Raw genomic sequence first — 22,756 nt, 5'->3', positions numbered from 1 at the left:
CATAAATGAAATTATAAGATAACTATGACATCAGAGCAGGATTTCCTAAAAGTGACTAAAAAACTTAAACAATGTAAAGGAGACCAATAAATTTCATTTTATCAAAATTAAAAATTCTACATGGGGAGTGCTAAAAAAGACTCACTACATACAAAGAAATTACTTTTTCGTCATACATTAAAGATAATATTCAGACTATACGAAGAGGTTCTATAAATCAATAACACAAACAATGCTATAGAAAAATGTGTGGAGTATATGAACGGGAAAATTATACCATGCAAATATGCTTGCTTCTTAGATAAGTTCACCCTAGCTGGGAACAGCTCTTAAGGATTCTACTTATTTTATTTTTATGTCCCTTCCTAGAGAAAGGGACAAACTACAGCCTCAATGCTGCCATTGATTTCCTAGCCATAACTGATCCTCATCATCCCACTCTAGTTTCCCCTACCCTCTACTAGCACCTCGGCTAATCTAGGCAGCTTGCCAACAATGTCACCCAGACCCTCATCTCTTAAGAGATCTGAACCCCTGGTTACCATTCTCTGTTTAGGTTGTGCCTAACAACCTTAGGGCCTTAGGGTCTGATACAGATGTTACTTGATGTTATTTAATAGCTACTTATTTAAAGGCCATCATTAGGCTAAAATTAAAGTTATTTATGGAAGCTCACAGATACTTCCAGAATTGGTTTTACCTCCTACATGGGAACATATCCAAGAAAACCAGAATGAGCTTACTGATCTGACTCAACTCTTCCCATTCATCAATCCCTATTCACCAGTGGTGCAGAAAGGGGATTCTTTAACAAAGCATTATACATAACACCTCTACCAAACTAAACATAAACTTTTTTTTTTTGTAGTTAAATGCAGAAAGTCAATTTTTTTCCACCCCTTTCCTCCTTCTACACAGCAATGTACTTATACATTTCCTATAATAATGGAATTGGGAGCACCAAGAGACACTCAAGTGGATCCCGTGAGTGCCAGACATATTCTACCCCGCCCTCATTGTAATGATGATCAGAGTCAATCACTCTTGCCAGAATGTGACTCCTTTTCTTCCCTGGTGTCTTTTTCACCTAAGGAATCCAAAGTAACCAAACAGCAGGTATGGTTTAAAGTTTAATGGAGCTCTTACTCCCCTAGTGGGACATTTCTACCTCTGAAAACAAGGACCTAAATCTAAGCTCACAACGGCCTAAAGTTACATGGATGGAAAGCACAAGTAATAACTGGGTACAATAGTAAGAGAAGCCACTCCTCCTCCTATCCTTGGGTTCTAGAACCCATGTATTTTACCCACAGGGAATAGCCAATGGTCATATCCATATGATGATCTAATATTTACGGTACAGAAAGCATCCTGGAGAATGGTGCCCATTCTTTTAGAGTATCACCACCAATCTGGTACCTCTCAGCTGCACCTTTATGAGCCCATTACAACTGTTGTATCAACCTAGAGTAGTATCAGTGGAGCTCTATGAATTAGGACCAGTGGATTCATGAACTTGGGCCCACTGTCACATATACTTTCCTATAAAGTGGGACTGCTGGTAAGAGACAATAATATTCAAAATACTATATTGGTGGGTTAAACACAGTGTTAAGTCCTCAGATAGTGGTGCTAGCTGTGGCTCCATAAGCAAGAAAAAGCAAACCTCAATATATGTTAATCCCTTGCTGCCCTTTCCAGGATGGGGAAAGGTATAGTTTTTAGAGACTTCCATTTGACCTTACCCTACTAGGACAGCCCTTATCCTACCAGTCAGGGAAACAATTTGAGTATTTTGCCAAATACCACGTAAGCCCACTCTAATTACACATCTGGGAACCAAGGAAATGACTATCAGGTGAGAACACAGACCCACTGTGAGCTAGATCTGGGCCAAGACTCTATTATTACCTTACTCTCATACACTCTCATTCTAACCAGGGGTGGTAGTTGCACTTTGAGTCCCAGGTTTCAATGTCAAATCACACCCTGTGGCCAAAAATCCTTCAGAGATTTGCAGCCAAAACTAAATCACTGAAGGTGTCTGGGCAGAATGAGCATGAAGCAGAAACTGGGCTAAATAATGAATTTCAGATTCTTATAAAGAATCAAACCCAGTATTATCAGTTCAGGTTCAGCAAAGACCTTGAAGCCTATGTGCAATCCCTGGGCTACTGCCCATAAAAATGAATTCTCAGATTTCTTTGGTCTAGTCCTAAACCCAGTGCATTAAATTCAGTAGACTAGACAGAACCTTCCTAATCATTTGAATGGATGCTACACTTAAGTCTACTTTGTCTTTCATCCTAATCTTTCAACTAGAATATGCTTCTACAGATAACATACATTCTTAATGTAATGTTTTATTTTCAGTTGGACACTTTGATGGCATAATAACACACTATATAGTCAACTAGCAATAAACATAAAAACTATGGGCATAGAGGGGTGCCTGGGTGGCTTGTCAGTTAAACATCTGACTTCAGCTCAGGTCATGATCTCAAGGTTCATGAGTTCAAGCCCTGTGTTGGGCTCTGTGCTGACAGCCCAGAGCCTGGAGCCTGCTTCAGATTCTGTTTCTCCTTCTCTCTATGCCCCTCCCCTGCTCAGGCTCTGTGTGTGTGTCTCTCTCTCTCAAAAAATAAACATTAACATAAAAATTAAAGAAAAAAGAAGAACACATATATAATACATACACTTACATAAAATTCAAAACTAAATAATATACTGCTTAGAGATCCAGGACTATCTTTTAAGAAAAGAAAAAAAGGAAGAATGATTATAACACAAATTCAGGGCAGCAGTCATCTCTATGGGAGAAGGGGGAAATATGATAAAGAACATAGTTATCAAGGGAGGTGGGTGGCGGGATAGGTGAAATAAGTGATGGTGATTAAAGAGTACAATTTATCATGATTAGCACTGAGTAATATACAGAATTGCTGAATCACAATATTGTACACCTGAAACTAATATAACATAATACATTAATTATACTGGAATTAAAATTAAAAACTTGGGGCACCTGGGCAACTGGGTGGCTCAGTCAAGCGTCCAATTTCAGCTCAGGTCATGATCTAGCGGTTTCTGAGTTCGAGCCCCACGTCAGGCTCTGTGCTGACAGCTCAGAGCCTGCAGCCTGCGTCAGGTTCCGTGTCTCCCTCTCTCTGACCCTCCCCTGCTTGCACTCTGTCTCTCTCTCTCTCTCTCTCAAGAATAGATATTTATTAAAAAAAAAACACACACACACTTGGGGCACCTGGCTAGCTCAATCAGTAGAGCCTGCAGACTCTTGATGTCATGGTCTTGAGTTCAAGCCCCACGTGAAGCATAAGGCTTAAAGAAAATAAATAAAAAATAATAAAATTTAAAACATAATAAAAAACTAAACATTTAAAATTTTAAAATGTTTAATTAAAAATTAAAATATTTAAAAAATAAAAAAGGAAAAAGGACAAAATCTTCAAAGTTATCAATAATATCCTATTTCTTTTTTTATAATATCCTATTTCTTAATCTAGGTGGTAGGTACACAGATTATATTATATATTATAACAATAAATTGTTGATTTATTATTTATTAAGCTATACAGGTTATATGCACATTTTTGTATGCAAAAAAACCTTTTTAATGTAAACTCAACATTATAGCCTTGGGAACTAGGGTAACTTTTTGAAAATGTACATGTCTTGCCATTGACCCCCATTCTGATACAGAAGAAAAAGACAAAAGGGGTTTGTGCAAAGTAAATTATAGCATGGTGATTTAGAAACAGAGATTTGTCACCAATTAGACCTAGATGAATCCAGGTTGAGACATTTATTAGTTTTGTTACCTTAGGCAAGTTACTTAAAGTCTCTAAGCCTCAATTCCCATATCCATAAAAAGAAGATATTAACAGTACCTACCAATTAGACTTATTATAAAGATTAAATGAGATAATGAATAAAGAGCATTCATACTATGCCTAGGACACAGTAAGCATTTCTGTAGGCATGATAGTACTTTTTAAAACCTTCCTAGGATATTCTAATTCTCCTCTTGCCCTACCTTCATTTGAAAGATTTTGTTTTTATCCTGACAGAAAGATTAGAAAAATCCTGTTAAGAGATATAACTCTAAAACCTATGAGAATTTTTCTTTGTGTTTCTATGGATCGTATCACTTACAAAGACAAAAAAAAAGGAAAAAAGAAAAAAAAAAGTTTAAAGGTCAACCAAGACTTTTAAAAGTCAACCAAGAAGAAAAGTATTAAACATGCAACTCTTCAAAATTACAAATACCATTAAGGACAATCATTCTATTTTTAAGTGGATATATTTTAGAGTTCTTACTAAACAGCTAGTAATACTATATACTCAGTCTTAAGCAGGAAAAAAGTCAGAATTCAAAAACTTAACTGTTCTTGCCTCTAGGTTCACTAGAAATCTCAGAAAGGTCTGACAGATGATTTAACCCTTGGATTTTATTTTTTTTTATTTTTATTTTTTTGCTTCCCCTAGCCATTCTCTTTGTTTTATATATTTTATGCCCTTTAGATTAGGTCCCAAAACTGGCCTCAATTCTCCCAAAAGCATGGGTATCTAAGAAAGATTTTAAAGGGATGAACTGTAGTAAAAAAATACTGGGCCAGATGAAGGCTATAAGCTGGCCAGAAAGAGCAAGGTGTGTTAGACTCCAGGTTTGTAGGAGAGTAATTTGTATGTACCAGAAACTCACAAAATCCTAAGTCACAAATCCACAAAGCATAAGGGCTTCTTGTACATATTACCATTGAAATGTTCCTCCACTCACCTTCCAGAATGTAGTTTAGGTTTATATTGCATTCCCAATCCAAAAGTGCATTGTTAACACCTCAAGAAGCATATGGAAACCATTTCCCTGATCTGTTCCTATATTAAAAATGTTTACTATAAGAGAAACAGATCTCTGAACCCAAACCTTAACAACTTATTAAAACAGAAACTCTCAAACTTGATTTACCTACAAACATTAGTTTTTATTATTGAACTGTAATTCCCCACACTCTCCCCATATTATCTGAAAACATTTCCTATTTCTTAAAGAACATTTATTTTTTGTTTCAAATGTCAACTGTAATATATCTTAAGTTCTAACATGAATTTACCCAATACATTTGTTTTTAATAATTAAATTATTAAACTATATTAATAAACCTCCCCAAAATGAAATCCAAATAGTCATATAATGAATAGTATTAACTATTCAGTAATTTATTGTTTGTTCTGTATCTGAAAGTTTCTCAAAAAGATTCTGAAAAACAAGACGGGTGCCAAAAAAGGGGGGAGGGAGTAGTTTGTATTAACATACGCAAGTCTTTTACATTAACTGAATCATCATCTTAGAACATCACCAAAAACAAATACTGGAAAATTTAAAGACAGTCATTTAAAATTTTTTTTCAAGTTTTATTTCTACATTTTATGTCCAGATTTAACATATATAAATAATATATATTATAAATAATATATTTATAAGATTGCAGGTTTAAATTGTATAGATGCAGCTTTACACTTAAAGTTAAATCCAATCTCTGCTAAAACCAGTCATCTGACAAAGCTCAAAAATTTTTATTTTTTATTTTTTTTTTAATTTTTTTTTTTAACGTTTATTTATTTTTGAGACAGAGAGAGACAGAGCATGAATGGGGGAGGGTCAGAGAGAGAGGGAGACACAGAATCTGAAATAGGCTCCAGGCTCTGAGCTGTCAGCACAGAGCCGGATGCGGGGCTCAAACTCACGGATGGCGAGATCATGACCTAAGCCGAAGTCAGACTCTCAACCGACTGAGCCACCCAGGCGCCCCGCTCAAAAATTTTTAAAACAGAACACTATGTGTTACATGGGCTAGAGGGTAAGATTTTTATATTCAGTTTAACTGTAAATAAAAGCCATCAGCTCTAAACTACTCTAGCTGTGCCTCTGTTTTCCAATGGTCATCTTAATTTTAAAGAATGCTCTATTTTTTTACTCTTTTAAATACTTTTTGTGTGTTGTTTAGCTTTCTGGCCACTAGTTTCTCCAGCACTGAGCATAGTAACAGCCTGTTTAGTTATATTCTAAACCCTAGCCACAACCTGAATTACCAGCTCTCAATCCCTCATTACCTCTACTGCTCCCCTTGATCTCACCCAGACCTCCAACACTTTGATACTTTCTTTTTCTCCCAATTTCAGGCTAACTCCTAGGTATACTACCCTTCATAACCAACCTAGACTCCAAAATCCACCATTTTCAGCTATTACCATTTGCTAATTTATTTGCCTGTTTATTTACTAACACAAGCCTGCCTTGTTACAGAAGGAAATGCACTGAATCTTCAAAATCTCATTTTTTTGTTTGTTTATTTATTTATTTTGAGAGAGAGAGAGAAAGAGAGAGAGAGAGAGCAAGCTGGGGAGGGGCAGAGAGAGAGAATCCCAAGCAGACTCCATGCGGTCAGCACAGAGCCAGACATAGGGCTCAAACTCACAAACTGTTTGTTAGGGGCGCCTGGGTGGCTCAGTCGGTTGAGCGTCCGACTTCAGCTCAGGTCACGATCTCGCGGTCCGTGAGTTCGAGCCCCACGTCGGGCTCTGGGCTGATGGCTCAGAGCCTGGAGCCTGCTTCCAATTCTGTGTCTCCCTCTCTCTCTGCCCCTCCCCTGTTCATGCTCTGTCTCTCTCTGTCTCAAAAATAAATAAACGTTAAAAAAAATTAAAAAAAAAAAAAAACTCACAAACTGTGAGATCATGACCTGAGCCAAAACCAAGAGTCAGACACTTAACCAAGTGAGCCATCAGGTGCCCCTCAAAATCCCATTCTTCACCTAATCATCAATATCCCAAATGTGAGAATTATCTTAGACTACCTCTTCTTACCTCATAGCCACTGGATCACCAAATCTTTTCAATCTATCTCCTAAATTTGTCTCAAATCTATCTTACTTTCAAATCAAGTCTAATGTCTTAATGTCTTCTTCACATTCGTTAATTCAACACAAAACAAGAGGCTAAAGTATGAGTTCCAAAACCAAACAATTAACTTGTAACTTTTTATAGTAAGCTATAAGCTTTACCTATTTATTAGACTATTTGATAGCTAGTAAGCAGTACAATATCAAAAGACAATTAGCTTCACTATCTAATAAATAGAAAAAAGAGGCTTCCTTAGCAACTGGTCACTGTTTTACAGACATAAAATCATAAACAAGGAAAAAGGAAGAATTTACTGACACAAACACATCTTCCAGAAAAAGAAGGCTACAACAGCACTGTACAATTTAAATGTGTAAATGTATAAACCTGTTATGTTTGCTTTCTATTTTTGAACTTTACATTACTGCAATAAATACCATGTACATATAAACTTTTCACTTTACATATACAGTATATAGTAGTTTAACAGGTATATCACAACACTACCATAACACTCATAACACTATAAAGACAGGATAATTAAGTCAGGTTTAAATGCATTAAAAGGGGAACATTAAAAGACAGTACAGTAGATAGCTAACAAAACCAATCATTTTCCATGCTGGGCAATGAGTCAAGAATCTCAAACTGTCACCAGCACCTGCATTAAACGTAAACCCAGACAGTAAACAATTGTCACTGTAAGATAAATCCAAGTGACTATATCTCTGAAGCTTAAGCAAAACTAGTTTACATGAAGCAAAACAGCTTATTAAATGACCATATCTAAAGCAGTTCCTTGTTTTGACAATAAGCAATTTAATCATTTTTTTCCATCACTGTGGATCTAAAAGGTATGTTAAAATGTTATATTCTGCCAGATGGATTAATATGGATGTATTAAACTATGCTTATACTAACACTGCTTCCTGGTCATTGTAATTCTAAATTACAGATAATGATAGGTTTACAGAAATGATTCTGCTCAATTATTACTCACCATGAATTCTGAGTTTCCACTACTTGATAACCTACACTAAGTAGGAAAGTAGATGATATAACACATTCATAAACTGAAATTTAACCAAGTGAAAGTTGAAGTCAGTGAGCATTAAGGTCTCTAACTTTACTAAAATACAGTGGAGGTAAGCATACAAAACGCTTTATACTCATGGAAGATTAGACAAATCATTCTAAAACTCCGTACCTTAGTTTATTAATCTATAAGATAGGAACATGGACTAGACACTCTGTGAGATCTCTTCTAACATAAAAAGTCTATGATTCTAAAAAATTAACATATATATGCACATTCTGGAAAATCACAAGTCATTCCTCTTTAAGTATTCATTTAAAATGACACAGGCTATCACTGCTGTTGCATTCACTAAAATATAAAGCAGTAACCAGCAACGCAGCAATAGCCATTTCATCCATAAATCAGCAATTAAAATGGGTGATAACTGTGTCCATTTGAACCTCAGTAAGAAATTTCCATTAGCACCAATGAGAACTATATAAATCAACTCTGTAGATACTATTCTTTTAACTTCACTAACTTATTAATTTAACTGAGAAAGAGGCCAATCTGAATCTGCAAAATTTCAATGCCACAAAAGCTTTAAAAGAAAAATCTATTCAGGGCGCCTGGATGGCTCAGTCGGTTAAGCATCCGACTTCGGTTCAGGTCATGATCTCGCAGTCCATGGGTTCGAGCCCCGCGTCAGGCTGTGTGCTGACAGCTCAGAGCCTGAAGCCTGCTTGGGATTCTGTGTCTCCCACTCTCTCTGCCCCTCCCCTGCTCACACTCCATCTCTCTCTCAAAATAACAAATAAACATTAAAAAAAAGAAAAATCTATTCTCTCATCCATTAAAAGCAAGAAATTGTACTAGACAATTTACAGATTATTTTTGGCTTTAAAAAGTCTATACATGAGAATAAGCTATCTCTATACAGCAACTGAGAAACCAAACAACAAACTAGGCTAGAAAAGCAACGTTTCATTTTCTTTTTTAATTTCGCTTTATACGATACCAGAGCTCAGTAAAAATTTCTAACCAAGTGATAGTCATAATTTATTTTTCAGTGAAACATATATAAAACTCATAGAAAATCATTTAAAGAATATCATAATACAGAACTATTTTACCCAAGAATCTACTGAAATACTTTCCACATTCCCCCTTTCTTGATAATCTATTTGAAAGCAACTATAATCAATTACAAAGTACTGGAGTAAAGAACTAAAAATTTTCTCATAAAGATGAGACTTACCCAGAAAGGACAATAATTACATCAAAGAATTCTACAGGATTTTTTTCTCCTGAGACTTAAGCATGAGATTTCCAAAAGAAAGAGGTTCCAGTTGTTGCACTACAAACTTCAAGTCACTGACTCAAATTGAAGCAGCAATTTGCTATGAGAAGCAAGTGGATGATTTACATAAAGAGAAAAACTGAAGAAAAACAGAATCAATAAAACGTAGGAAAATATGAACATGTGACAAAAAAAAAAAAAAAAAAACATGCTGCAAAATATAAAGTACCAGAATTCAAATTTATCAACTCACAGATCTAGATGGTTTGACATAGGCCATTTATTTATATACGGTAAAAATCGTCAACCCACACAAATAAAAGTTAAATAATACATTTAAACTCAGCTCTTATTTACAAAGATATAAAAAAGGAAAAGCAACCCATAAAACCTTTAGACTTATATTCATTAACCAAAGAAACCTAATAACCAGGGCAAAAGACAGTACCATTCTGTAACCATGACTATGCTTGCCACACAGTAGTACTCAATATTTGTTGAATGAAAGCAATGAAACTTTAAAAGGAAAATATAACCCTAAAAATAAATGTACCAAAAAAAGAAATATGACCTAAATAAAGTTTCAGCTGTTTGAAGTAGCTACTAAACACGGACATAAAATATGCTCTTCAGTGCCATGATAGTTTAAGCTCCTACCTAAGTGTGAACAATTGAAAGCAAAAACAACTTGCAAATCTGAAAAAAGGATAATCCTAAACTTTAGAGTAGCAGGTACTTTCTTTTCCTCAATTGTTAAGGACTCTCAGGTAGATTACAGTTTTTACTCAGAATTCTGTTCAAAGAATTCTTACATGAAGATTACTCTGAAATGTTTTCCTTAGTTACAATCCAAAATGTATTTTAGTATTGTGATTTCAGGGCCAAGTAAATATCAAACAAATGGTAACCTCAGATGACTATCTAAACTTGCCTGTTCCTAGAATCTAGGACATGGATAACTCTCTCTAACAGAGGATCCTTCCCACTCTAACAACCCAGTTAATAGGCAAGAAAAGGAACTTGTAAGTAACTACTTTGTTTCATGTTCTAAATTAAATAAATAGATCATGACACATGGTCCATGAAGTAAAAAAAAGAAACTACCTATATATATTACATACACTTTCCAAAGGAGTCACAGTTCATAAACATCTAACAAGAAAAAGTAGAATGGCCAAAGAGTTTAGGAAATTCATTTCTTGTACTCATGAGAGACTCTGGGTTTTTTTCCTTTGTGCTCTTTTGGAGAATTTGCAAAAACTGCTGCTGAATGAGAACACCTAGACTGCCATCATGAAAACCAATAATGCACCTGGTAAGAACACAAAAGACCGACTGACTCACCTGTGTGGAATCCATTATCCTTTAAAGAAAAAAAACCCCAAGTCTGGTACTAGAGAGCACAATGTACTTTCTACCGGACAAGAGGAGAATGATTTTTCCTTGTCCTGCTTTCCAGCTGCCCAAAGAATAGATCTCGTACTAATTGTAATATGACTCTTTTACAAAAAATAAGAGGTAGATAAAGTGCTTACAAACAATAGCTATTTCATACAACTCTATTTCTAAATGTTCTTTGAGACTTTTATTACTCAGAAAGTTAAATGATTTTCAACTAAAACTTGACCCGGTGCATTTGCTTAAAGCACAAACATCAAGGAAAAAATACTTCATTTCTGTATTTTACAATCATATTGGAGACTTGCTGCTGAATACAAATATGAAATGCAGTAGGTAGAAGTGTGACTGCAGTATATCAAAACCAATATAGACTTTATGAAATCCTTGGTGGGGCAAAAGTGGTGAGGGAACAGACACCTTCATATACTGTTTTCAGGGAATTAACTGGTGTACTTTATTAAAAAAAAATTTAGAAAGCTATCGAAACCTCACACTTCTAAATACTCATCAATAGGAGAAACATCCACACAAAGAAATATTAGGTGCTAACAAGGAGGTAAAGTGGTATATGCTAATAATACTCATGATCTACCACTAAGTGAAAAAAGCAAGGTTAATATACACTATGATGCTCCTTGTGCAAATTTCAAATTAATATGACCATGTGCTTTCATTAAGGTATAAATCTGTATTATCCACTTGAAATACATATATCATCTAACTACAAAAGCTATATGCAACTTTAATCTTACACATTTGTTTCATTTTTCAATCTTCTCCCTATCCAAACTGGCTTCAATTTTCTATTATTGAAATAAAATGAGGGCACTTACATCCACATGAAAGTATATTCCCCTAACAGAACAAAATATCTAAATAAGTAGAAATTGCTCTTATAAGTAAAAAAAAAAAAAAAAAAAAAAAAAAAACCTTTAAAACAATAGAATTATTATAAAACCCGTGGTTTGAAAGTGATTTAGGAACAGTATGGGCAAGACTTGGTGATGCTTGGATATAAGCCACAAATATAAACCAAGAATGACTACCATATTTCTGACTTGGATCCTGTGATATACTTGCTGGTGCCACTATACTCCCAGCACCCCACTGTCAAATTATGTTACTCAAATGACTCCAACAACACTGAGCATAACAATTATCAAACTGTATAGTAACATTTTATTTGTTTACCTTCTATACATTAACTGTGAAACCTCAGGGCAAAGATTATCTCATATTCAACTTTGATCATCAAGTCCTAATAAATAAGAAGTGCTAAAAAAAAAAAAAAAAAAAAAAAAAAAAAAAAGTTTGAAATAAGTAAAGCACCAGACTTGGAGCACGCCTGGAAGAGGATAAAAAAATCTAAATCCCAGGAAATGCATGAACAGCTTCTCCTATTTCATATTCTCTGTTCCTAACTTTTTTCTCAATATATTTTGGGGTTAAGGATAGAAAGAGAAGCTCTATGACTCATTACCAAAATTTCTAAGATAAGGGTATAAATATTTGAAAAGTATGAAATGAAATCAAATTGCTGTTTGTCTCCTATATTTTTCTGACATATTTAGGAATAACATGAGTGATATTCTAGAAAATAAAATCTTGCCCTAAAACCCCAAACTCATGGCTGCTGTTTGGATCAAATGCTTAGGAACACTCTATTAAAAATATTTTCAGGGGCACCTGGCTGGCTCAGTCAGTAGAGCAAGTGACTCTTGATCTCAGGGTTGTGGGTTCAAGCCCCACACTGGGTGTAGAGATTACTTAAAAAAAAAAAATCTTTAAAAATTTTTTTTCTAAATAAAATATAGTTTCTAAAAAAAAATTTACCAGACAATGCATTTCAATGTCATATCTCAACTGACCACCAGAAAATGTCATTCTAGCATGTTTGCATGTGTGTGTGTGTGTGTGTGTGTGTGTGTGTGTGTGTGTGTAGGCAGTAAAGAAATAAATGCACAAAAATACTGCAAACTTTGGAACTGCATTTAGATAAAATTTTCACATTGACTTGAATACAGTCTATAAATTGATATAAATTGGAAAACCAAAAAATGAGGAAAGAACTAAATGAGAGTAAGAAATTAATAGATAAGTGTGAACTTCTAAACATTAATTCCTCCAGATATAACAAAAGAAGCTACCTTCTAAACCATCAGTTTCAAACAGGAAATTTTCAGGTTCTTGAAACTCTGTGTTATATGTCTGAACAATTTCTGCATTAGCAGAAAGCTGCACATGATTTCTTAAAACCAATAAATCATATAGCCTGATCTCTTAGTGAAATTTGAGAGGCATTCACTGGGAATTCATAGCTAATGACAACTTAAAATCAAGTTCTAGTCCAAGTCAAACAGTTATACTAATGCTTTGTTTATTTATTTTTTGTGTGTGATCTCTATACCCAACATGGGACTCAAACTCATGACCCTAAGATCAGGAGTGGCAAGCTCTTCCAACTAAGCCAGCTAGGCACCCCTTGGAAACCATTATACTAATGCTTTAAACAAGACAAAACTAAACTGAAGAGAAACTGCTTAATACTTTTCAAACCACTTATCTCCAAATACAAAAGAGTACAACAGATTGTGTCCAAAAATTTGCTCGGGCATTTACACATTCTAAAAGGAAATTATATGGTATTAAAGTAGACGTGGCTAGATGTTATAAAACACACTTTTGTATTAATAATTAAAGTCCCAACAAGACTACAGCTTTAGGCCACAGGTGTAAAGCCTGAAAGAGAACATGAATGTTCTCTCACTTTAGTGAGTCAAATTATATCTTTCCAGTAACACTAAAAAATTACACTTCCTTTAATTTTATTTTAAATGATTTCCAACTGGAAAAAGTTCCTACTACTGGCATCAAGATTTTTCCATCCTATGGCTTAACTGTTATATGGTGAGCAATCCATAAGACATTGTAAAATATAAGAATGCAGTATTTAAAGAAATGTCTTAGTGATCACTTCTGAACATTCAGACTCTTTAGCAATGGGAAAAAAATCACGTAACTTATCTGCTATATAAGTTCAGAATTTCATGTACAATAAAGCATGTTCCAAGAGTAAAGACACATTCATTATCTGACAGTAAATTTTCCAGACAACTATACCATACTCCAAAAATGCAGAAGTTCTATTTTAAACTTTTTTATGTTACTCTTCCTATAATACATGTCCAACAAATGTGTATGCTGGTTCTGTGCTGGCTGAATATAACTGAAACTTTTCTCAATGACATAGACTCCTCATTATAAACAGGTTCCCATTGTGCTTTACAGAAATCAACAAACCTTTCATGTCATTTTCCACAAAATGAAATAGTCTAATCTAAACATCACAATGGAATACTGTACATTTTCCCCATAAAGAAAAGTAGAAGTTTCACAAGCATTCTATTACACAATAGCAGTATATTATATGCACATTTACTTACACAAATTTATATGTTCAGCAAAAAGATATTTTTTTAAAAGCAGCCCATATCACCAGCCTTTCCTCTCAGTTATACCTTTACTCCAGAGTGAGCATAAAATGAGAGATGTCACTCAATTGTTCCCTCAGCTGCACTCACTTCCTAATACCTCTCCTAGAATGAACATCTTAATAAGACCGTATCTGACTAGGGCACCTGAGTGGCTCAGCCAGTTAAGCATCTGGCTTTGGCTCAGGTCATGATCTCATGGTTTGTGGGTTCGAGTCCCACATCGGGTCCCACGCTAATGGTGCAGAGCCTGCTAGGGATTCTCTCTCTCTGCTCCTTCCCTGACTCACTCTCTCTCTCTCAAAATAAATAAACTAAAAAAAAAAAAAAAAAAAAAAAAAAAAAAAAGAGGGAAACCTGGGTGGCTCAGTCAGTTGAGCAGCCAACTTTGGTAGCGGTCATGATCTCACGGTTTATGGGTTCAGGCCCTACATCAGGCTTGGAGTAATCTAAGTCAGGCTCCAATCAGCTTGGAGCCTGGAGGCTGCTTCAGATTCTGTCTCCCTCTTTCTCTGCCCCTCCCCCACTGGCACTCTGTCTCTCTCTCTCTCAAAAATAAACATTTAAAAAAAAAAAAAAAAAGAAGAGGAAGACTGCATTTGACTGCATTGAAAAATGTCTTTTCAATACAATGCCAGAAAAGAGCCAATTATTTCAGCTGATGTTTGGCAAAAACAGTGAAACATTCCTATGCTGAAGGAAACTGGCTATGCTCAACTTAGTGAAAAATCATTTATCCATACTGACAATTTCTGGTCTTATTAAAGGTAATTCTTTCACTACACATAATTTCTAACTTACACAACTTGAGAACATAAATTCCATATAAGATTCAACATCACTGTATTTATCACTTATTAAATCTATAAACAAAATAAACTATTTTTATAAAGAATTAACTACTCAAATTGCTATTTCATGGATTTTGATAAAATTTATTAAGTCCTTGGTCAATGATAGGAAATTTACAAGGTTCTCACTAAATATTCTGCCTTATTATCAAAGCTTAAATGGTAATAAAAGCTCTACCTTTGTAATTTAAGTTACAATAAACAGTATCACAGGATTCCCCCTAGATTACTTTACTTCTAAACCAAAGTAGTTTATATGTCTCTGAATAAGAACCACTTCTCTACATAATGACAATGGCTTATTTGACAGGAGCCCCTTAGAAATCTATTCCCACTATCATAAAAAGAGTCTCAAATAGTGTACAAGTTTTGGTAATGTCTCTTTTGTTATAATAAAGGCGAAGTGATTGCTATTAGTTATCTGTTACTGTGTAACAAAATACCTTCAAATTCAGCAGCTTAAAATAATAAACATTATCTCATACAGTTTCTGAGTGTCAAGAATCCAGCAGCAAGTTATTTCTCAAGACATTAGCCAGGGTTGCAATTATCTGAAGACACGGCTGGGGCCAGAGAATCTAAGAGGGCTTACTCATGTGGCAGGTGTCAGAGGCCTTGATTCTTCACCACATGAGCCTTTCTATATGGCTGCTTACAACACAGAAACTGTCCTTCCCAAGAGCAAATGGTCCATGAGAAAGCTGCAGAGTCTTTTTATGACCTAGCCTTGGAAGTGACAAACCATCACTTCTGCCATATTCAATTCATAACACAAGCAACTCTGATAACCATTTGGAGAGAAATTGCACAAAGGCATGAATATCAGGAGGCAAGAATCATTGGGAGCTCTGTTGGATTTAGGCTACAACAGTGATGAACATACAGATATATGGTTAATGTGGTTGTACATATGTCCACAAATTCTTTGATACTTCTCTTATCACAAAGTGAAGCCTAATTCCCCTCCACCCTAAATACGGACTGTGCTTAGGACTCAAATAGAATGCAGCAGAAATGACAGTGTCAGACTTCCAAAGCTAGTTTATGACATTGTGGCTTCTGCCTCTCTCTCTTGAATCATTCACTCTAGGGAAAGAAAGCTACCACATTGTAAGGACAGTGAAGAAATCCTTAGGATAGGCCTTTACAGGAAAGAACTGAGACCTCTAACCAACAAATAGTAAAGAACTAAGCCACAAAATTAAGCTTAGAAGTGGATCCTCCAGCTTCATTCGAGGCGTCAGAAGACTGAAATAGTACTGAATGAAATTAAAGACTTAAATAAATGAAAAATATATATTTATTGATTATAATACTCAATATTGTCAAGATGGCAATTCTCCCCAAATTTAAAGCAACCCAAATCCAACAGGCATTTATACAAAAGTTGACAAATTGATTCTAAAATCTATATAGAATTGTAAAGGACCTAAAATAACCAAAGCAATTTTTAAAGTAAAAACAAAGTTGAGGGTGCCTGGGTGGCTCAGTCGGTTAAGCATCTGACTCTTGATTTCAGCTCAGGTCATGATCTCACAGTTCATGAGTTCGGGCCCTGCATCAGGCTCTGTGTGACAGTGCTTAGCCTGCTTGGAATCCTCTCTCTCCCTCTCTCTCTCTTTACCTCCCCTGTTCATGCTCTCTTTTGAAATAAATAAATAAACTTCAAAACTAATTAAAAAAAAAAAGTTGAAGGACTTACACTTCCCAAGACTTATCATAAAGCTACAGTAATTAAAACAGTTTGGCTGTACTGGCAAAGATAGTTATAAGTCAATGGAACAGAACAGAGGGTTCAGAAACAGATCCATAGTTACTTAGTCAATTGATTTTTGACAAAAATGCCAAGGCAATCCAATGAAAAAGGAAAGGCATTTCAAAAAATAGTGCTAGATCCCCTAGATATCCTTGCAGGAAAAATAATAATAATAATAATAATAATAACACTCAAAAAGAGAACCCTCTTACCTCACACCATACAAAAAAGTTAACTTCAAATGGATCACAGATCTAAATGTAAATCTAAAACTATAAAACTTTAAAAGTTAAACTACAACTACCACATAACCCAGACACGCCACTCCTAGGTATTTTCCCAAGAGAAACAAAAACACATGTTCAGAAGTATCTGGGTGGCTCAGTCAAGGGTCCAACTTCAGCTTAGGTCATGATTTCACAGTCCATGAGTTCAAGCCCGCATCTGGCTCTGTACAGACAGCTCAAACACTGGAGCCTGCTTCAGATTCTGTATCTCCCTCTCTCTGCCCCTCCCCTACTCGTGCTCGCTCTCTCCTTCTCTCTCTCAAAAATAAACATTAAAAAAATTTAATTTTTTTAATTTAAAAAAAATGTTCATGCAAAGACTTTTACATGAAAATTCTCCATAGCAGCTCTTTTGTAATACTAACAATCACAAACAAGCCAACTGTCAATTAACTAGTACAAACTAGTATATCTATACAACAGAACACCATTCGGTAATAAAGAGGAATGAACCACTGACAGACACAACAAAATAGACGAATCTCAGAATAATGGAGTCAAAGCCAAGACAAACCAAAAAAAAAAAAAAAAAAAAAAAAAACAAAAAGCAGCCTATATGATTTTATGTAAAATAATAGCAAATGCAAACTACTCTATAAGGAAAAGCAAAACTGTTGTTGCTTGGGGATGGGAGTAGAGGGAAGAATAGATTACAAAAAGACATAAGGAAATTTGGGTATGACAGAACTATTTGTTATCTTAATTGTAGTGATCACTTTATGGGTCTATTAACATGTCAACGCTGATTAAATTATGTGCAGTTTAATGAATGTCAATTCTATCTCAATAAAGTTGAAAAAAGAAAAAATTGGTAATGTCTAATAAAAAAATTGGTAATGTCTATTAAAACTATAAATACACATTATGGGGCATCTGGGTGGCTCAATCAGTTAAGGGTCTGACTTTAGCTCAGGTCATGATCTCATAGTTTGTAGGTTGGAGCCCCACGTCAGGCTCTGTGCTGACAGCTCAGAGCTTGGAGCCTGCTTCAGATTCTGTGACTCCCTCCCTCTGCGGTTCATGAGTTCGGGTCCCTCGTGCTCTGTTTCTCTGTCTCTCAAAAAATAAATAAATGTTAGAAAAAAGGTTTTTTTATTTTTAAATACACATTTTGCTGTTAGAAATTTATCCTACAGGGCGCCTGGGTGGCTCAGTCAGTTAAGTGTCTGACTTCAGCTCAAGTCATGATCTCGTGGTTTGTGGGTTTGGACCCTGCATTGGGATCTGTGCTGACAGCTTAGAGCCTGCTTCGGATTCTGTGTCTCCCTCTCTCTCTTGCTGTCCCTCCTCCGCTTGTGCTCTCTCTCAAAAGTAAATAAACATTAAAAAAATTTTAATTTATCCTATAGATATACTTGCATTTACACAAAGATAGGATGTGCACTGAAAAACTATATTGAATATCCAAAAACAACCAAAACTTCCATTAATATATGACAGGCTAAATAGATTAATGCATTCTCAAAAGATGGAATACTCTGCAACCATGAAAAAAACAATGACTTATATTTATATGCTCAAACATAAATTATCCAAAATATATTGATAAATGAATGAACTAAGTGGCAGAGAAATTCATACAGCACAATCTGTGTTTGTGTTTGATCTTCAAAAAAGTAAATACATATGCACATAAACCGCTAGCTGTAATTATACTTGAACAGTACCCTCAGCACACTTAGGATTCTCTATTTCCAACTATTTTATAATTTTTCAGAAACATTACACAACCATTAAGACGGACATTACCACTCATAATAACAGTACTTAATAAATATTAGCTGCTATATGCCAGGCAAATATGCCAAGCAAACTTTGAACAAGTTGCCATTTCTTTAACCTTCACAACAAGCCTGTAAAACAGGCAGTATTATTTTTATCACCATTTTAAAGATTTAGGAATCTAGGAGTCAAAAAAGCCTTTACTGCAGGTCACTATTAAGTGGTAGCCCAAGGATTTAACTCAAATTTCTTTGATCCCAAAGTTGATGCTTTTAACCACTGCACCAAAAATCTCTCGGTAAGCAAAATGTAGAAACCAAAAACCCATAAGAGAACGCAGCAATTGGGAATAGTGTTAATAAACAGAATATAGTCAAAAAGCACAAGCTTATTTCTGGCTCTTGCTTTTGACAGAAAAAAAAAACAAAAACAAAAACACCATGGTAGTGTTTACTTAAGTATATGTAATTGTCCTCTGTGAGGTATTTTACTAATCAATTCACTTGGCCTATGTGATTTCAGTAATTCCTAGTTTGTTACATTCTAACTTCAGCATATAACATGTTAGTTTCTATTCTAATTCCAAATAATATAAACCCAAATACATAAAGCAAACAGGAGACACAAATAGTGTATTTCCCAAGGGGGAATTATAAACACTAAACATATACTAGCTGTAGCAATTTATTATTATTGACACCATTCCTACTTTAAATTGTATGTTCTTGCGTTTAGTTGCAACACATTACATAGATTGCTTGCTGCAATCAACCTCCATAAGGAATTAAATATTAATGATATACCGAATACAATTATGAGAAATAAGACATTCAATACAAATAAGGCAGAGACAATTACTGCAACATATTAATTTTAGATCTTAGAAATATATTTAAACTACCTAAAAAGTAAGAATTTTGTCTTCAAAATTTTGTTTACCAACCTCAGCTTTCTAAAAAAAAACTCATTCCCTTTACTATGATCTGACTGGGCATTGAACAAATATGGATAAAGAATCTTTACTGCTAACACAATATTTTATTAAACTGTATGATATTATAAATTCAATTGGCAACAGGAGCATTTTTTTTAATAAAGTAATATGTAGCTCAGCAAATTCCAGTCCCATAAAAATCACACATTATATAAAATTGATTTCTCCTATCCAAGTACTAACCAAGCTCGACCCTGCTCAGCTTCTGAGATCAGATGAGATTGAGCACATTCAGGGTGGTATGGCCACAGACTATAAAACTGACTTCTAACTAGAATCACTCCCAAGAATCAAAAGGTAAAAATTAAAATAAATACTCTGTAAAAATATTACATACAATTTTTCTGTTGTCAGAAATGTTTTTAATTTTTTTAGAAATGTTTTTTAATATTATCTTTTCAATAAACAAAATACACATTTTAAAATAAGACTGAAAATAAAGGAAAATATTAAAAGTTATATTCCTAATGTCAAATATAAAAATATACCCTTAAAATGTTCCTCATGTATCCTCCGATAGATCTCAAAAATATAACATTTGCCATGTCACACCACAATTCTACTACTTTTTAAGTTTTTTCTCCCATATTTTCTATTCCAACTCCACAGATCAGTAACAAGAAATAAGATCAAATAAAACATGTTTTGGTAACATTATCCGAAGCAGTCATAAAAAATGATGCTCTCTTTAGAGATGACTTAGTTATAGCCTAAAAGTAAACACTGTGGAATTATTTATGAAGAAATTATACTTAACATTGGTAGATTTCAAGACATTTATATTTTAATGGAATGAATTGTTTGTAAGTAAATCAGAGTTAGTGCTAGATGCAGTTTGCTTCGGTTACCTGAAATTAGAATAGCAGACTCATTAAATATATATACATCAGTGATGCAGAGGCACTGCACCATATTGATGGAGGCTTCATTAATTTTCAATGATATAGCCACTATCATATTTGTGTTCTAAAGAAAATTGAATGAGGTACGCAACCACTTTTCTTCATCTCAAAATTCTGTTTTTTTATATATTCTAACAGTGAATGAAAGAAAACCTAATTCTTCAAAACATTTCTAATGAGGTCCATTATATTATATTTTCTTGTCTTTTTGTAGGGAATACACTTATTTGTTTATACAGGTGTATATTTTTGATACAAATTAAAAAATGAAGTTTGCAAAGTAAAATACTATAAAACTAGTTACCCTCCAAATCACTTCATTGTATAAATAATATTTAGTCTTCCTAATTTGCATGTGTATACCTCAAAAGCCAAATACTATGACACTGTTTATACATTATCAAATAAAGTGATATGGCAAATAAAGAATTGGTAAAAAAAATCATTATTGAATATTTAAATTTTTTTGTTTTTTTTTTTTTAATGCTAGCATCCTGGCAACTAAAAATATAAAAAGAAAATTGTTCTAAGTGTATCAAACAGATTTTGATAGTATTGTAGTATTTTCATATTTTAAAAGGGTTTGAGTTGCAATCTGGTTGCATTACATTAATAAGAATTTTATTTGGCAAATGTGATCAAAATTTAATTGAATAATTCCTAACTAGGATTTACACAGACACAAAAAAGTAGAGCTGGCCAGGTGGGAAATGCAACCATTTAACCTTACATAGGCTTCAGTTTTCCCATCTGTTAAAAAAAGAAAAAAGGGACAAGTGTAGAACAAAACTAAAAAGATGATTGCTAGGCTCCTTCTGATTTCAAATTAACTGAGTTTGCCAACTCCTATCAATTCTTTTGACAAAACAGCATTTTGAGGCACGTACTTTTACACAAGCTGCCATGTTCAGCATGACAGCCAAATCAGACATCACATTCCACTTTCCTAATGGGACTAATACTTAGATCTTTCCTCTTTAGTGGCTGCTTCACAAAAACATTTGTGCATTTTGAACCACCTATACTTTTTTGTTCCCTTCATGCTAATCTTGCAAAAATTTGTAAGTTTAGGAAACACCCACCAAAATTATTTGCTTCCCCAAAGTCCCTTTTCCTACATCAGGAATAGGTTGACAATTAGGTTTCAGGAGTTCAGGTTTGTTTAATAGCACTTTTTCAACAAATAGTTTAACAAATGGCATAATACCGACTTTCACACCTTAATTGCAAAGAATATTTTTATAACTCTAAACTTCCCTTTGGTTTCTTGTAAAGAAAAAACAACTAATTTCCTTTTAATGACTCAGAAGAGCTCAAACACCATAAAACTAATGCGGGTAGTAACCGTGTCTGCTATACTCACTGTTGTATACTTACACACAGTTTTTCAACATCGCTTAAGTACAAGACTCTCTTGATAGGTAGTATAAAACAAAAAGTCTCTCCCTCAGAGATCTATGTCGGAGCCCAGAAATTTGTAATTGAACTCGACACCCAAGATGATTTTTAGGATGAGGTAAGTCTGGGAATCAATAACCTGGAAATTTTGAGTGTATAAGAAAGATTGCAAACCGGGGGGCTTGGGTAGCTCAGTCAGTTGAGTGTCTGAATCTTGGTTTCAGTTCAAGTCATGATCTCATGGTCATGAGATCTATGCACTGGGTGTGTAGCCTGCTTGGGATTCTTTCCCTCCCTCTCTGCCCCTTCCCGCCCAAAAAAGGTATAAACTCAAAGAAAAGACCAAAACTATTAACTAAATTACCCAAATTTTAAGAAATTAAAGAGGGATTAAAAATTACTATCCCAAACAAATGAACAATTCAAGACTAGAACCTGGATTTTCTAACTTGTGATTCAATATTCTTTCTGTTACTCAATAGATCTGGATTATGAAAATACACAGAACACCAACTCATATATGTAGTGAAAGCAAAAACCATCTCCATTAGGAGAATGATCTTGAGATGTTCATTGTAATTACCATTCAGAACATATGAGACATTAATTCTCCAGAGCTGTTCTGCAACATTATATTCTAATCAACTTGAAAACATTCCATTAAAAAAAGGGGGGAATGTCTAGAAAGTATTAGGGAAGAAAATGAAGTAACAAAAAA

The 22,756-nt window shown here is 34.4% G+C and overlaps 1 protein-coding gene across 3 annotated transcripts in view; it reads right to left on the bottom strand.

Moving 5' to 3' along the window:
* MNAT1 (MNAT1 component of CDK activating kinase) overlaps positions 1-22,756 on the bottom strand; it is a 224,797-nt gene that overhangs the window by 190,602 nt on the left and 11,439 nt on the right. The window contains exon 1 of one of the 3 annotated variants that reach the window (XM_045060006.1): positions 9,195-9,344. The exons of the other annotated variants lie outside the window; for them this stretch is intronic. The gene's annotated coding sequence lies outside the window, so the exon portion shown is untranslated. Of the gene's footprint in view, positions 1-9,194; positions 9,345-22,756 lie in introns of those variants that run through there. 3 annotated transcript variants of the gene reach the window in all.

Source organism: Felis catus, chromosome B3, assembly GCF_018350175.1.
Source record: "Felis catus isolate Fca126 chromosome B3, F.catus_Fca126_mat1.0, whole genome shotgun sequence".
NCBI lineage: Eukaryota > Metazoa > Chordata > Mammalia > Carnivora > Felidae > Felis > Felis catus.
Note: the sequence above shows the minus strand (reverse complement) of the source record. Positions and strands in the feature narration are given on the sequence as shown.